This window comes from Pleurodeles waltl, chromosome 4_1 (genome assembly GCF_031143425.1).
Source record: "Pleurodeles waltl isolate 20211129_DDA chromosome 4_1, aPleWal1.hap1.20221129, whole genome shotgun sequence".
NCBI lineage: Eukaryota > Metazoa > Chordata > Amphibia > Caudata > Salamandridae > Pleurodeles > Pleurodeles waltl.
The window spans coordinates 56,621,694-56,637,482 of NC_090442.1; the positions used below are offsets into that span (position 1 = coordinate 56,621,694).

Consider the following 15,789-nt stretch of genomic DNA (forward strand, 5'->3'; position numbering starts at 1 on the left):
CTGCCGTAGACAGTAGTGATGAGGCCCATGCATTCGCATGGGACACCTATGAACAAAGTTTGCATGGCAAGCCTTGGACTGCCAAACGTTCACATGCTGATGGCAGGAATCAGATGCAGGAGACTGAAACTATGAATGTTTCTGCTTTTGCTAAGGACAGTGGTTTGGGGCCAGTGTTGTGCTTGACAGAGCACGACATCAGCCTGCTCTCTGGCTGCTCCCGGGAGAAGTGGCTGACAGAAAGCACCCTCCAGACCACCAGCAATCTTGTGTTTCACAACATGCCACTGTCACTGGACTTTCCTTCTGGGAAAGCCTAGTCACTGACCTGGCCAGATTCCCTGTCCTCCCCAAAATCCTGGGGAGAAACGGGCAGAGTTCTGCGCCCTGCGCCCTCTTTCGCATCCCTAACGCGCTCCCAACGCGCCCTACAGCCCTGGTCGGGCACAGCCCTGGTCGGGCTCATACCACTGGGGCCTCTGCCGAGGAAGAGCCCCGGAAGCCTAGGGCCAGGCCTATTGCACAGGCATCTTAGACCAGGCCATTCCGGGATTGCTGTGTTTCACGTCCTGCCCTTCAACACTCCTGGGAGGGCTTTCCCTGAGAACCCTCATGTCTCTGCCCTCCCAGGAGGCTGTGGTTCTATGCAAAATAGGGGGTGCACCACGGGCCGTCCCCTTTCCTCTCTCTCGCCAATATCTTTCACCAAAGCTGAGCCCTGCAGGTAAATGTATCTATCTGGCTGAGGGGCCAGGGAGGGCCTTTGCCTGCAGTCTTACAAGCCAGAGTGCAGAGAAGGCAGCAGCTCTGCGACCGGGACTCTGCTCAAAGACATATCTAACATGCCACAGTGGAGCTGAGATGGGCAAGACACGTGTCTCACAGGCAGGCAGCACAACAAGACAGTGGCAGGAAACTATGCTAACAAGGAAAGAGAAAAGTCACGTGTCTCGTGGCCTTCCCACCATTAGACAGTAGTCTGCGCAAGAAAACATCCAACAGTGACAGGACAACCAAGCAAATGACAAACGCTGTGCTGAATAAAGTCATCTTACATGACATTTCGTACAAAGGCCCAGATCATGGGGATGATCGCGCAGAAGCAGCAAGTATCAGAGCCACCGAACCTGAGGTGAGTTACACGAGGAGAAAGGGCGACATGGGGACAGGGGCTAGGGGCTCAGGGAACAGCTACCACAATGCAACCTCGGGTGTGGGGATGCCACTCATTGCGGGTACTGCCCTGGGATTTCCTTTTAGAAAGAATCGCTGGTTAAAGTGTAGTGCACAAAAAACCCAACTCCTCGATTACACTATTAGATAACATCCTTTAACTGCCCCACCCACCCTGTGTGAGTCTCACCCACTTCCCGCCTGCTCCCTCTAGTCTGAGAGTTGTATCTCCACAAAAAACACACAGTGGGGCTCAATGAGCTGCTCATGTCTGACATGGACACCTAAGCAGTGCTGGATTCACAACCTGAAAGCCTGCAAAGGAAAGTGTGCCCGGCAGAAGATAAGCTGCCTGGCAACTCAGAACCTTCTTCTAAGAGAAGTAAGACATGTCACAATGGAGTCTAAGCCTACCTGTCTTATGCCAGGACCTTAGAGCTGCAGGCAGGAGCACAAAGGTAAAAACATATATTGAGTCCCAACACGCTCACTGCAGTGGTTGGTCTCTGTGGCGCAATCGGTTAGCGCGTTCGGCTGTTAACCGAAAGGTTGGTGGTTCAAGCCCACCCAGGGACGTATGCTTTTGCCTACATCAAGTCCTGAATTAAAACACAGCTGTCTGGCTTTGCTCTTAGAGCTCTCGCTTTGCCTGCGTGACATGCTCTATCTCAACATTTCCATCTTCTCTCATCTCTTCACCTCTAGTCATTTCCACCAATAGGACTGGAAACGGGCCACCAAGCCTTCTACTTTAACCACAGGGGTACTGAGGGCCAATAAAAGGCACAGAAGCATTTCTTGATCCGGGGCTGAGAACTGCATGCACAGGGACCTCGTGGCGCAACGGTAGCGCGTCTGACTCCAGATCAGAAGGTTGCGTGTTCAAATCACGTCGGGGTCACTCTTTGACATTTTTTTCCCCAAGTCTATATCTCTGACTTCTAAAGCAAAGCCAAAAGAAGGGCGCTTTGCATTGGCCGGGAATCGAACCCGTGCCTCCCGCGTGGCAGGCGAGAATTCTACCACTGAACCACCAATGCTTCACTTACATAGGCTGAGCAGAGAGCCCTGCCGTAGACAGTAGTGATGAGGCCCATGCATTCGCATGGGACACCTATGAACAAAGTTTGCATGGCAAGCCTTGGACTGCCAAACGTTCACATGCTGATGGCAGGAATCAGATGCAGGAGACTGAAACTATGAATGTTTCTGCTTTTGCTAAGGACAGTGGCTTGGGGCCAGTGTTGTGCTTGACAGAGCACGACATCAGCCTGCTCTCTGGCTGCTCCCGGGAGAAGTGGCTGACAGAAAGCACCCTCCAGACCACCAGCAATCTTGTGTTTCACAACATGCCACTGTCACTGGACTTTCCTTCTGGGAAAGCCTAGTCACTGACCTGGCCAGATTCCCTGTCCTCCCCAAAATCCTGGGGAGAAACGGGCAGAGTTCTGCGCCCTCTTTCGCGTCCCTAACGCGCTCCCAACACGCCCTACAGCCCTGGTCGGGCACAGCCCTGGTCGGGCTCATACCACTGGGGCCTCTGCCGAGGAAGAGCCCCGGAAGCCTAGGGCCAGGCCTATTGCACAGGCATCTTAGACCAGGCCATTCCGGGATTGCTGTGTTTCACGTCCTGCCCTTCAACACTCCTGGGAGGGCTTTCCCTGAGAACCCTCATGTCTCTGCCCTCCCAGGAGGCTGTGGTTCTATGCAAAATAGGGGGTGCACCACGGGCCGTCCCCTTTCCTCTCTCTCGCCAATATCTTTCACCAAAGCTGAGCCCTGCAGGTAAATGTATCTATCTGGCTGAGGGGCCAGGGAGGGCCTTTGCCTGCAGTCTTACAAGCCAGAGTGCAGAGAAGGCAGCAGCTCTGGGACCGGGACTCTGCTCAAAGACATATCTAACATGCCACAGTGGAGCTGAGATGGGCAAGACACGTGTCTCACAGGCTGGCAGCACACCAAGACAGTGGCAGGAAACTATGCTAACAAGGAAAGAGAAAAGTCACGTGTCTCGTGGCCTTCCCACCATTAGACAGTAGTCTGCGCAAGAAAACATCCAACAGTGACAGGACAACCAAGCAAATGACAAACGCCGTGCTGAATAAAGTCATCTTACATGACATTTCGTACAAAGGCCCAGATCATGGGGATGATCGCGCAGCAGAAGCAGCAAGTATCAGAGCCACCGAACCTGGGGTGAGTTACACGAGGAGAAAGGGCGACATGGGGACAGGGGCTATGGGCTCAGGGAACAGCTACCACAATGCAACCTTGGGTGTGGGGATGCCACTCATTGCGGGTACTGCCCTGGGATTTCCTTTTAGAAAGAATCGCTGGTTAAAGTGTAGTGCACAAAAAACCCAACTCCTCGATTACACTATAAGATAACATCCTTTAACTGCCCCACCCACCCTGTGTGAGTCTCACCCACTTCCCGCCTGCTCCCTCTAGTCTGAGAGTTGTATCTCCACAAAAAACACACAGTGGGGCTCAATGAGCTGCTCATGTCTGACATGGACACCTAAGCAGTGCTGGATTCACAACCTGAAAGCCTGCAAAGGAAAGTGTGCCCGGCAGAAGATAAGCTGCCTGGCAACTCAGAACCTTCTTCTAAGAGAAGTAAGACATGTCACAATGGAGTCTAAGCCTACCTGTCTTATGCCAGGACCTTAGAGCTGCAGGCAGGAGCACAAAGGTAAAAACATATATTGAGTCCCAAAAGCTCACTCCGGTGGTTGGTCTCTGTGGCGCAATCGGTTAGCGCGTTCGGCTGTTAACCGAAAGGTTGGTGGTTCAAGCCCACCCAGCGAAGTATGCTTTTGCCTACATCAAGTCCTGAATTAAAACACAGCTGTCTGGCTTTGCTCTTAGAGCTCTCGCTTTGCCTGCGTGACATGCTCTATCTCAACATTTCTATCTTCTCTCATCTCTTCACCTCTAGTCATTTCCACCAATAGGACTGAAAACGGGCCACCAAGCCTTCTACTTTAACCACAGGCGTACTGAGGGCCAATAAAAGGCACAGAAGCATTTCTTGATCCGGGACTGAGAACTGCATGCACATGGACCTCGTGGCGCAACGGTAGCGCGTCTGACTCCAGATCAGAAGGTTGCGTGTTCAAATCACGTCGGGGTCACTCTTTGACATTTTTTTCCCCACCAAGTCTATATCTCTGACTTCTAAAGCAAAGCCAAAAGAAGGGCGCTTTGCATTGGCCGGGAATCGAACCCGGGCCTCCCGCGTGGCAGGCGAGAATTCTACCACTGAACCACCAATGCTTCACTTACATAGGCTGAGCAGAGAGCCCTGCCGTAGACAGTAGTGATGAGGCCCATGCATTCGCATGGGACACCTATGAACAAAGTTTGCATGGCAAGCCTTGGACTGCCAAACGTTCACATGCTGATGGCAGGAATCAGATGCAGGAGACTGAAACTATGAATGTTTCTGCTTTTGCTAAGGACAGTGGTTTGGGGCCAGTGTTGTGCTTGACAGAGCACGACATCAGCCTGCTCTCTGGCTGCTCCCGGGAGAAGTGGCTGACAGAAAGCACCCTCCAGACCACCAGCAATCTTGTGTTTCACAACATGCCACTGTCACTGGACTTTCCTTCTGGGAAAGCCTAGTCACTGACCTGGCCAGATTCCCTGTCCTCCCCAAAATCCTGGGGAGAAACGGGCAGAGTTCTGCGCCCTGCGCCCTCTTTCGCATCCCTAACGCGCTCCCAACGCGCCCTACAGCCCTGGTCGGGCACAGCCCTGGTCGGGCTCATACCACTGGGGCCTCTGCCGAGGAAGAGCCCCGGAAGCCTAGGGCCAGGCCTATTGCACAGGCATCTTAGACCAGGCCATTCCGGGATTGCTGTGTTTCACGTCCTGCCCTTCAACACTCCTGGGAGGGCTTTCCCTGAGAACCCTCATGTCTCTGCCCTCCCAGGAGGCTGTGGTTCTATGCAAAATAGGGGGTGCACCACGGGCCGTCCCCTTTCCTCTCTCTCGCCAATATCTTTCACCAAAGCTGAGCCCTGCAGGTAAATGTATCTATCTGGCTGAGGGGCCAGGGAGGGCCTTTGCCTGCAGTCTTACAAGCCAGAGTGCAGAGAAGGCAGCAGCTCTGGGACCGGGACTCTGCTCAAAGACATATCTAACATGCCACAGTGGAGCTGAGATGGGCAAGACACGTGTCTCACAGGCAGGCAGCACAACAAGACAGTGGCAGGAAACTATGCTAACAAGGAAAGAGAAAAGTCACGTGTCTCGTGGCCTTCCCACCATTAGACAGTAGTCTGCGCAAGAAAACATCCAACAGTGACAGGACAACCAAGCAAATGACAAACGCTGTGCTGAATAAAGTCATCTTACATGACATTTCGTACAAAGGCCCAGATCATGGGGATGATCGTGCAGAAGCAGCAAGTATCAGAGCCACCGAACCTGAGGTGAGTTACACGAGGAGAAAGGGCGACATGGGGACAGGGGCTAGGGGCTCAGGGAACAGCTACCACAATGCAACCTCGGGTATGGGGATGCCACTCATTGCGGGTACTGCCCTGGGATTTCCTTTTAGAAAGAATCGCTGGTTAAAGTGTAGTGCACAAAAAACCCAACTCCTCGATTACACTATTAGATAACATCCTTTAACTGCCCCACCCACCCTGTGTGAGTCTCACCCACTTCCCGCCTGCTCCCTCTAGTCTGAGAGTTGTATCTCCACAAAAAACACACAGTGGGGCTCAATGAGCTGCTCATGTCTGACATGGACACCTAAGCAGTGCTGGATTCACAACCTGAAAGCCTGCAAAGGAAAGTGTGCCCGGCAGAAGATAAGCTGCCTGGCAACTCAGAACCTTCTTCTAAGAGAAGTAAGACATGTCACAATGGAGTCTAAGCCTACCTGTCTTATGCCAGGACCTTAGAGCTGCAGGCAGGAGCACAAAGGTAAAAACATATATTGAGTCCCAACACGCTCACTGCGGTGGTTGGTCTCTGTGGCGCAATCGGTTAGCGCGTTCGGCTGTTAACCGAAAGGTTGGTGGTTCAAGCCCACCCAGGGACGTATGCTTTTGCCTACATCAAGTCCTGAATTAAAACACAGCTGTCTGGCTTTGCTCTTAGAGCTCTCGCTTTGCCTGCGTGACATGCTCTATCTCAACATTTCTATCTTCTCTCATCTCTTCACCTCTAGTCATTTCTACCAATAGGACTGGAAACGGGCCACCAAGCCTTCTACTTTAACCACAGGCGTACTGAGGGCCAATAAAAGGCACAGAAGCATTTCTTGATCCGGGGCTGAGAACTGCATGCACAGGGACCTCGTGGCGCAACGGTAGCACGTCTGACTCCAGATCAGAAGGTTGCGTGTTCAAATCACGTCGGGGTCACTCTTTGACATTTTTTTCCCCACCAAGTCTATATCTCTGACTTCTAAAGCAAAGCCAAAAGAAGGGCGCTTTGCATTGGCCGGGAATCGAACCCGGGCCTCCCGCGTGGCAGGCGAGAATTCTACCACTGAACCACCAATGCTTCACTTACATAGGCTGAGCAGAGAGCCCTGCCGTAGACAGTAGTGATGAGGCCCATGCATTCGCATGGGACACCTATGAACAAAGTTTGCATGGCAAGCCTTGGACTGCCAAACGTTCACATGCTGATGGCAGGAATCAGATGCAGGAGACTGAAACTATGAATGTTTCTGCTTTTGCTAAGGACAGTGGTTTGGGGCCAGTGTTGTGCTTGACAGAGCACAACATCAGCCTGCTCTCTGGCTGCTCCCGGGAGAAGTGGCTGACAGAAAGCACCCTCCAGACCACCAGCAATCTTGTGTTTCACAACATGCCACTGTCACTGGACTTTCCTTCTGGGAAAGCCTAGTCACTGACCTGGCCAGATTCCCTGTCCTCCCCAAAATCCTGGGGAGAAACGGGCAGAGTTCTGCGCCCTGCGCCCTCTTTCGCGTCCCTAACGCGCTCCCAACGCGCCCTACAGCCCTGGTCGGGCACAGTCCTGGTCGGGCTCATACCACTGGGGCCTCTGCCGAGGAAGAGCCCCGGAAGCCTAGGGCCAGGCCTATTGCACAGGCATCTTAGACCAGGCCATTCCGGGATTGCTGTGTTTCACGTCCTGCCCTTCAACACTCCTGGGAGGGCTTTCCCTGAGAACCCTCATGTCTCTCCCCTCCCAGGAGGCTGTGGTTCTATGCAAAATAGGGGGTGCACCACGGGCCGTCCCCTTTCCTCTCTCTCGCCAATATCTTTCACCAAAGCTGAGCCCTGCAGGTAAATGTATCTATCTGGCTGAGGGGCCAGGGAGGGCCTTTGCCTGCAGTCTTACAAGCCAGAGTGCAGAGAAGGCAGCAGCTCTGGGACCGGGACTCTGCTCAAAGACATATCTAACATGCCACAGTGGAGCTGAGATGGGCAAGACACGTGTCTCACAGGCTGGCAGCACACCAAGACAGTGGCAGGAAACTATGCTAACAAGGAAAGAGAAAAGTCACGTGTCTCGTGGCCTTCCCACCATTAGACAGTAGTCTGCGCAAGAAAACATCCAACAGTGACAGGACAACCAAGCAAATGACAAACGCCGTGCTGAATAAAGTCATCTTACATGACATTTCGTACAAAGGCCCAGATCATGGGGATGATCGCGCAGCAGAAGCAGCAAGTATCAGAGCCACCGAACCTGGGGTGAGTTACACGAGGAGAAAGGGCGACATGGGGACAGGGGCTATGGGCTCAGGGAACAGCTACCACAATGCAACCTCGGGTGTGGGGATGCCACTCATTGCGGGTACTGCCCTGGGATTTCCTTTTAGAAAGAATCGCTGGTTAAAGTGTAGTGCACAAAAAACCCAACTCCTCGATTACACTATTAGATAACATCCTTTAACTGCCCCACCCACCCTGTGTGAGTCTCACCCACTTCCCGCCTGCTCCCTCTAGTCTGAGAGTTGTATCTCCACAAAAAACACACAGTGGGGCTCAATGAGCTGCTCATGTCTGACATGGACACCTAAGCAGTGCTGGATTCACAACCTGAAAGCCTGCAAAGGAAAGTGTGCCCGGCAGAAGATAAGCTGCCTGGCAACTCAGAACCTTCTTCTAAGAGTAGTAAGACATGTCACAATGGAGTCTAAGCCTACCTGTCTTATGCCAGGACCTTAGAGCTGCAGGCAGGAGCACAAAGGTAAAAACATATATTGAGTCCCAACACGCTCACTGCGGTGGTTGGTCTGGTGGTTGGTCTCTGTGGCGCAAACGGTTAGCGCGTTCGGCTGTTAACTGAAAGGTTGGTGGTTCAAGCCCACCCAGGGACGTATGCTTTTGCCTACATCAAGTCCTGAATTAAAACACAGCTGTCTGGCTTTGCTCTTAGAGCTCTCGCTTTGCCTGCGTGACATGCTCTATCTCAACATTTCTATCTTCTCTCATCTCTTCACCTCTAGTCATTTCCACCAATAGGACTGGAAACGGGCCACCAAGCCTTCTACTTTAACCACAGGCGTACTGAGGGCCAATAAAAGGCACAGAAGCATTTCTTGATCCGGGGCTGAGAACTGCATGCACAGGGACCTCGTGGCGCAACGGTAGCGCGTCTGACTCCAGATCAGAAGGTTGCGTGTTCAAATCACGTCGGGGTCACTCTTTGACATTTTTTTCCCCACCAAGTCTATATCTCTGACTTCTAAAGCAAAGCCAAAAGAAGGGCGCTTTGCATTGGCCGGGAATCGAACCCGGGCCTCCCGCGTGGCAGGCGAGAATTCTACCACTGAACCACCAATGCTTCACTTACATAGGCTGAGCAGAGAGCCCTGCCGTAGACAGTAGTGATGAGGCCCATGCATTCGCATGGGACACCTATGAACAAAGTTTGCATGGCAAGCCTTGGACTGCCAAACGTTCACATGCTGATGGCAGGAATCAGATGCAGGAGACTGAAACTATGAATGTTTCTGCTTTTGCTAAGGACAGTGGTTTGGGGCCAGTGTTGTGCTTGACAGAGCACGACATCAGCCTGCTCTCTGGCTGCTCCCGGGAGAAGTGGCTGACAGAAAGCACCCTCCAGACCACCAGCAATCTTGTGTTTCACAACATGCCACTGTCACTGGACTTTCCTTCTGGGAAAGCCTAGTCACTGACCTGGCCAGATTCCCTGTCCTCCCCAAAATCCTGGGGAGAAACGGGCAGAGTTCTGCGCCCTGCGCCCTCTTTCGCGTCCCTAACGCGCTCCCAACGCGCCCTACAGCCCTGGTCGGGCACAGCCCTGGTCGGGCTCATACCACTGGGGCCTCTGCCGAGGAAGAGCCCCGGAAGCCTAGGGCCAGGCCTATTGCACAGGCATTTTAGACCAGGCCATTCCGGGATTGCTGTGTTTCACGTCCTGCCCATCAACACTCCTGGGAGGGCTTTCCCTGAGAACCCTCACGTCTCTGCCCTCCCAGGAGGCTGTGGTTCTATGCAAAATAGGGGGTGCACCACGGGCCGTCCCCTTTCCTCTCTCTCGCCAATATCTTTCACCAAAGCTGAGCCCTGCAGGTAAATGTATCTATCTGGCTGAGGGGCCAGGGAGGGCCTTTGCCTGCAGTCTTACAAGCCAGAGTGCAGAGAAGGCAGCAGCTCTGGGACCGGGACTCTGCTCAAAGACATATCTAACATGCCACAGTGGAGCTGAGATGGGCAAGACACGTGTCTCACAGGCAGGCAGCACAACAAGACAGTGGCAGGAAACTATGCTAACAAGGAAAGAGAAAAGTCACGTGTCTCGTGGCCTTCCCACCATTAGACAGTAGTCTGCGCAAGAAAACATCCAACAGTGACAGGACAACCAAGCAAATGACAAACGCTGTGCTGAATAAAGTCATCTTACATGACATTTCGTACAAAGGCCCAGATCATGGGGATGATCGCGCAGAAGCAGCAAGTATCAGAGCCACCGAACCTGAGGTGAGTTACACGAGGAGAAAGGGCGACATGGGGACAGGGGCTAGGGGCTCAGGGAACAGCTACCACAATGCAACCTCGGGTGTGGGGATGCCACTCATTGCGGGTACTGCCCTGGGATTTCCTTTTAGAAAGAATCGCTGGTTAAAGTGTAGTGCACAAAAAACCCAACTCCTCGATTACACTATTAGATAACATCCTTTAACTGCCCCACCCACCCTGTGTGAGTCTCACCCACTTCCCGCCTGCTCCCTCTAGTCTGAGAGTTGTATCTCCACAAAAAACACACAGTGGGGCTCAATGAGCAGCTCATGTCTGACATGGACACCTAAGCAGTGCTGGATTCACAACCTGAAAGCCTGCAAAGGAAAGTGTGCCCGGCAGAAGATAAGCTGCCTGGCAACTCAGAACCTTCTTCTAAGAGAAGTAAGACATGTCACAATGGAGTCTAAGCCTACCTGTCTTATGCCAGGACCTTAGAGCTGCAGGCAGGAGCACAAAGGTAAAAACATATATTGAGTCCCAACACGCTCACTGCGGTGGTTGGTCTCTGTGGCGCAATCGGTTAGCGCGTTCGGCTGTTAACCGAAAGGTTGGTGGTTCAAGCCCACCCAGGGACGTATGCTTTTGCCTACATCAAGTCTGAATTAAAACACAGCAGTCTGGCTTTGCTCTTAGAGCTCTCGCTTTGCCTGCGTGACATGCTCTATCTCAACATTTCTATCTTCTCTCATCTCTTGTCATTTCCACCAATAGGACTGGAAACGGGCCACCAAGCCTTCTACTTTAACCACAGGCGTACTGAGGGCCAATAAAAGGCACAGAAGCATTTCTTGATCCAGGGCTGAGAACTGCACGCACAGGGACCTCGTGGCGCAACGGTAGCGCGTCTGACTCCAGATCAGAAGGTTGCGTGTTCAAATCACGTCGGGGTCACTCTTTGACATTTTTTTCCCCACCAAGTCTATATCTCTGACTTCTAAAGCAAAGCCAAAAGAAGGGCGCTTTGCATTGGCCGGGAATCGAACCCGGGCCTCCCGCGTGGCAGGCGAGAATTCTACCACTGAACCACCAATGCTTCACTTACATAGGCTGAGCAGAGAGCCCTGCCGTAGACAGTAGTGATGAGGCCCATGCATTCGCATGGGACACCTATGAACAAAGTTTGCATGGCAAGCCTTGGACTGCCAAACGTTCACATGCTGATGGCAGGAATCAGATGCAGGAGACTGAAACTATGAATGTTTCTGCTTTTGCTAAGGACAGTGGTTTGGGGCCAGTGTTGTGCTTGACAGAGCACGACATCAGCCTGCTCTCTGGCTGCTCCCGGGAGAAGTGGCTGACAGAAAGCACCCTCCAGACCACCAGCAATCTTGTGTTTCACAACATGCCACTGTCACTGGACTTTCCTTCTGGGAAAGCCTAGTCACTGACCTGGCCAGATTCCCTGTCCTCCCCAAAATCCTGGGGAGAAACGGGCAGAGTTCTGCGCCCTGCGCCCTCTTTCGCGTCCCTAACACGCTCCCAACGCGCCCTACAGCCCTGGTCGGGCACAGCCCTGGTCGGGCTCATACCACTGGGGCCTCTGCCGAGGAAGAGCCCCGGAAGCCTAGGGCCAGGCCTATTGCACAGGCATCTTAGACCAGGCCATTCCGGGATTGCTGTGTTTCACGTCCTGCCCTTCAACACTCCTGGGAGGGCTTTCCCTGAGAACCCTCATGTCTCTGCCCTCCCAGGAGGCTGTGGTTCTATGCAAAATAGGGGGTGCACCACGGGCCGTCCCCTTTCCTCTCTCTCGCCAATATCTTTCACCAAAGCTGAGCCCTGCAGGTAAATGTATCTATCTGGCTGAGGGGCCAGGGAGGGCCTTTGCCTGCAGTCTTACAAGCCAGAGTGCAGAGAAGGCAGCAGCTCTGGGACCGGGACTCTGCTCAAAGACATATCTAACATGCCACAGTGGAGCTGAGATGGGCAAGACACGTGTCTTACAGGCAGGCAGCACAACAAGACAGTGGCAGGAAACTATGCTAACAAGGAAAGAGAAAAGTCACGTGTCTCGTGGCCTTCCCACCATTAGACAGTAGTCTGCGCAAGAAAACATCCAACAGTGACAGGACAACCAAGCAAATGACAAACGCCGTGCTGAATAAAGTCATCTTACATGACATTTCGTACAAAGGCCCAGATCATGGGGATGATCGCGCAGCAGAAGCAGCAAGTATCAGAGCCACCGAACCTGGGGTGAGTTACACGAGGAGAAAGGGCGACATGGGGACAGGGGCTATGGGCTCAGGGAACAGCTACCACAATGCAACCTCGGGTGTGGGGATGCCACTCATTGCGGGTACTGCCCTGGGATTTCCTTTTAGAAAGAATCGCTGGTTAAAGTGTAGTGCACAAAAAACTCAACTCCTCGATTACACTATAAGATAACATCCTTTAACTGCCCCACCCACCCTGTGTGAGTCTCACCCACTTCCCGCCTGCTCCCTCTAGTCTGAGAGTTGTATCTCCACAAAAAACACACAGTGGGGCTCAATGAGCTGCTCATGTCTGACATGGACACCTAAGCAGTGCTGGATTCACAACCTGAAAGCCTGCAAAGGAAAGTGTGCCCGGCAGAAGATAAGCTGCCTGGCAACTCAGAACCTTCTTCTAAGAGAAGTAAGACATGTCACAATGGAGTCTAAGCCTACCTGTCTTATGCCAGGACCTTAGAGCTGCAGGCAGGAGCACAAAGGTAAAAACATATATTGAGTCCCAACACGCTCACTGCGGTGGTTGGTCTCTGTGGCGCAATCGGTTAGCGCGTTCGGCTGTTAACCCAAAGGTTGGTGGTTCAAGCCCACCCAGGGACGTATGCTTTTGCCTACATCAAGTCCTGAATTAAAACACAGCTGTCTGGCTTTGCTCTTAGAGCTCTCGCTTTGCCTGCGTGACATGCTCTATCTCAACATTTCTATCTTCTCTCATCTCTTCACCTCTAGTCATTTCCACCAATAGGACTGGAAACGGGCCACCAAGCCTTCTACTTTAACCACAGGCGTACTGAGGGCCAATAAAAGGCACAGAAGCATTTCTTGATCCGGGGCTGAAAACTGCATGCACAGGGACCTCGTGGCGCAACGGTAGCGCGTCTGACTCCAAATCAGAAGGTTGCGTGTTCAAATCACGTCGGGGTCACTCTTTGACATTTTTTTGCCCACCAAGTCTATATCTCTGACTTCTAAAGCAAAGCCAAAAGAAGGGTGCTTTGCATTGGCCGGGAATCGAACCCGGGCCTCCCGCGTGGCAGGCGAGAATTCTACCACTGAACCACCAATGCTTCACTTACATAGGCTGAGCAGAGAGCCCTGCCGTAGACAGTAGTGATGAGGCCCATGCATTCGCATGGGACACCTATGAACAAAGTTTGCATGGCAAGCCTTGGACTGCCAAACGTTCACATGCTGATGGCAGGAATCAGATGCAGGAGACTGAAACTATGAATGTTTCTGCTTTTGCTAAGGACAGTGGTTTGGGGCCAGTGTTGTGCTTGACAGAGCACGACATCAGCCTGCTCTCTGGCTGCTCCCGGGAGAAGTGGCTGACAGAAAGCACCCTCCAGACCACCAGCAATCTTGTGTTTCACAACATGCCACTGTCACTGGACTTTCCTTCTGGGAAAGCCTAGTCACTGACCTGGCCAGATTCCCTATCCTCCCCAAAATCCTGGGGAGAAACGGGCAGAGTTCTGCGCCCTGCGCCCTCTTTCGCGTCCCTAACGCGCTCCCAACGCGCCCTACAGCCCTGGTCGGGCACAGCCCTGGTCGGGCTCATACCACTGGGGCCTCTGCCGAGGAAGAGCCCCGGAAGCCTAGGGCCAGGCCTATTGCACAGGCATCTTAGACCAGGCCATTCCGGGATTGCTGTGTTTCACGTCCTGCCCTTCAACACTCCTGGGAGGGCTTTCCCTGAGAACCCTCATGTCTCTGCCCTCCCAGGAGGCTGTGGTTCTATGCAAAATAGGGGGTGCACCACGGGCCGTTCCCTTTCCTCTCTCTCGCCAATATCTTTCACCAAAGCTGAGCCCTGCAGGTAAATGTATCTATCTGGCTGAGGGGCCAGGGAGGGCCTTTGCCTGCAGTCTTACAAGCCAGAGTGCAGAGAAGGCAGCAGCTCTGGGACCGGGACTCTGCTCAAAGACATATCTAACATGCCACAGTGGAGCTGAGATGGGCAAGACACGTGTCTCACAGGCTGGCAGCACACCAAGACAGTGGCAGGAAACCATGCTAACAAGGAAAGAGAAAAGTCACGTGTCTCGTGGCCTTCCCACCATTAGACAGTAGTCTGCGCAAGAAAACATCCAACAGTGACAGGACAACCAAGCAAATGACAAACGCCGTGCTGAATAAAGTCATCTTACATGACATTTCGTACAAAGGCCCAGATCATGGGGATGATCGCGCAGCAGAAGCAGCAAGTATCAGAGCCACCGAACCTGGGGTGAGTTACACGAGGAGAAAGGGCGACATGGGGACAGGGGCTATGGGCTCAGGGAACAGCTACCACAATGCAACCTCGGGTGTGGGGATGCCACTCATTGCGGGTACTGCCCTGGGATTTCCTTTTAGAAAGAATCGCTGGTTAAAGTGTAGTGCACAAAAAACCCAACTCCTCGATTACACTATTAGATAACATCCTTTAACTGCCCCACCCACCCTGTGTGAGTCTCACCCACTTCCCGCCTGCTCCCTCTAGTCTGAGAGTTGTATCTCCACAAAAAACACACAGTGGGGCTCAATGAGCTGCTCATGTCTGACATGGACACCTAAGCAGTGCTGGATTCACAACCTGAAAGCCTGCAAAGGAAAGTGTGCCCGGCAGAAGATAAGCTGCCTGGCAACTCAGAACCTTCTTCTAAGAGAAGTAAGACAGGTCACAATGGAGTCTAAGCCTACCTGTCTTATGCCAGGACCTTAGAGCTGCAGGCAGGAGCACAAAGGTAAAAACATATATTGAGTCCCAACACGCTCACTGCGGTGGTTGGTCTCTGTGGCGCAATCGGTTAGCGCGTTCGGCTGTTAACCGAAAGGTTGGTGGTTCAAGCCCACCCAGGGACGTATGCTTTTGCCTACATCAAGTCCTGAATTAAAACACAGCTGTCTGGCTTTGCTCTTAGAGCTCTCGCTTTGCCTGCGTGACATGCTCTATCTCAACATTTCTATCTTCTCTCATCTCTTCACCTCTAGTCATTTCCACCAATAGGACTGGAAACGGGCCACCAAGCCTTCTACTTTAACCACAGGCGTACCGAGGGCCAATAAAAGGCACAGAAGCATTTCTTGATCCGGGGCTGAGAACTGCATGCACAGGGACCTCGTGGCGCAACGGTAGCGCGTCTGACTCCAGATCAGAAGGTTGCGTGTTCAAATCACGTCGGGGTCACTCTTTGACATTTTTTTCCCCACCAAGTCTATATCTCTGACTTCTAAAGCAAAGCCAAAAGAAGGGCGCTTTGCATTGGCCGGGAATCGAACCCGGGCCTCCCGCATGGCAGGCGAGAATTCTACCACTGAACCACCAATGCTTCACTTGCATAGGCTGAGCAGAGAGCCCTGCCGTAGACAGTAGTGATGAGGCCCATGCATTCGCATGGGACACCTATGAACAAAGTTTGCATGGCAAGCCTTGG

The 15,789-nt window shown here is 52.8% G+C and overlaps 15 non-coding genes across 15 annotated transcripts; 10 read left to right on the top strand and 5 right to left on the bottom strand.

Annotated features, from left to right (window-relative positions):
* Nucleotides 1-1,675: 1,675 nt before the first annotated feature.
* On the top strand, nt 1,676-1,749 carry TRNAN-GUU (transfer RNA asparagine (anticodon GUU)). The gene has a single exon. It is a non-coding gene; the product is annotated as a tRNA-Asn (tRNA).
* A 253-nt stretch (nt 1,750-2,002) lies between these two features.
* TRNAW-CCA (transfer RNA tryptophan (anticodon CCA)) lies at nt 2,003-2,074 on the top strand. Its single transcript has one exon. It is a non-coding gene; the product is annotated as a tRNA-Trp (tRNA).
* A 2,164-nt stretch (nt 2,075-4,238) lies between these two features.
* TRNAW-CCA (transfer RNA tryptophan (anticodon CCA)) lies at nt 4,239-4,310 on the top strand. Its single transcript has one exon. It is a non-coding gene; the product is annotated as a tRNA-Trp (tRNA).
* A 71-nt stretch (nt 4,311-4,381) lies between these two features.
* On the bottom strand, nt 4,382-4,452 carry TRNAG-GCC (transfer RNA glycine (anticodon GCC)). Its single transcript has one exon. It is a non-coding gene; the product is annotated as a tRNA-Gly (tRNA).
* A 1,703-nt stretch (nt 4,453-6,155) lies between these two features.
* Nucleotides 6,156-6,229, top strand: TRNAN-GUU (transfer RNA asparagine (anticodon GUU)). The gene has a single exon. It is a non-coding gene; the product is annotated as a tRNA-Asn (tRNA).
* A 396-nt stretch (nt 6,230-6,625) lies between these two features.
* Nucleotides 6,626-6,696, bottom strand: TRNAG-GCC (transfer RNA glycine (anticodon GCC)). Its single transcript has one exon. It is a non-coding gene; the product is annotated as a tRNA-Gly (tRNA).
* Nucleotides 6,697-8,741: 2,045 nt separating this feature from the next.
* Nucleotides 8,742-8,813, top strand: TRNAW-CCA (transfer RNA tryptophan (anticodon CCA)). Its single transcript has one exon. It is a non-coding gene; the product is annotated as a tRNA-Trp (tRNA).
* A 71-nt stretch (nt 8,814-8,884) lies between these two features.
* On the bottom strand, nt 8,885-8,955 carry TRNAG-GCC (transfer RNA glycine (anticodon GCC)). The gene has a single exon. It is a non-coding gene; the product is annotated as a tRNA-Gly (tRNA).
* Nucleotides 8,956-10,658: 1,703 nt separating this feature from the next.
* TRNAN-GUU (transfer RNA asparagine (anticodon GUU)) lies at nt 10,659-10,732 on the top strand. Its single transcript has one exon. It is a non-coding gene; the product is annotated as a tRNA-Asn (tRNA).
* A 244-nt stretch (nt 10,733-10,976) lies between these two features.
* TRNAW-CCA (transfer RNA tryptophan (anticodon CCA)) lies at nt 10,977-11,048 on the top strand. The gene has a single exon. It is a non-coding gene; the product is annotated as a tRNA-Trp (tRNA).
* Nucleotides 11,049-11,119: 71 nt separating this feature from the next.
* On the bottom strand, nt 11,120-11,190 carry TRNAG-GCC (transfer RNA glycine (anticodon GCC)). Its single transcript has one exon. It is a non-coding gene; the product is annotated as a tRNA-Gly (tRNA).
* A 2,033-nt stretch (nt 11,191-13,223) lies between these two features.
* On the top strand, nt 13,224-13,295 carry TRNAW-CCA (transfer RNA tryptophan (anticodon CCA)). Its single transcript has one exon. It is a non-coding gene; the product is annotated as a tRNA-Trp (tRNA).
* A 71-nt stretch (nt 13,296-13,366) lies between these two features.
* TRNAG-GCC (transfer RNA glycine (anticodon GCC)) lies at nt 13,367-13,437 on the bottom strand. The gene has a single exon. It is a non-coding gene; the product is annotated as a tRNA-Gly (tRNA).
* A 1,706-nt stretch (nt 13,438-15,143) lies between these two features.
* TRNAN-GUU (transfer RNA asparagine (anticodon GUU)) lies at nt 15,144-15,217 on the top strand. Its single transcript has one exon. It is a non-coding gene; the product is annotated as a tRNA-Asn (tRNA).
* A 253-nt stretch (nt 15,218-15,470) lies between these two features.
* TRNAW-CCA (transfer RNA tryptophan (anticodon CCA)) lies at nt 15,471-15,542 on the top strand. The gene has a single exon. It is a non-coding gene; the product is annotated as a tRNA-Trp (tRNA).
* The last annotated feature ends 247 nt before the right edge of the window (nt 15,543-15,789 follow it).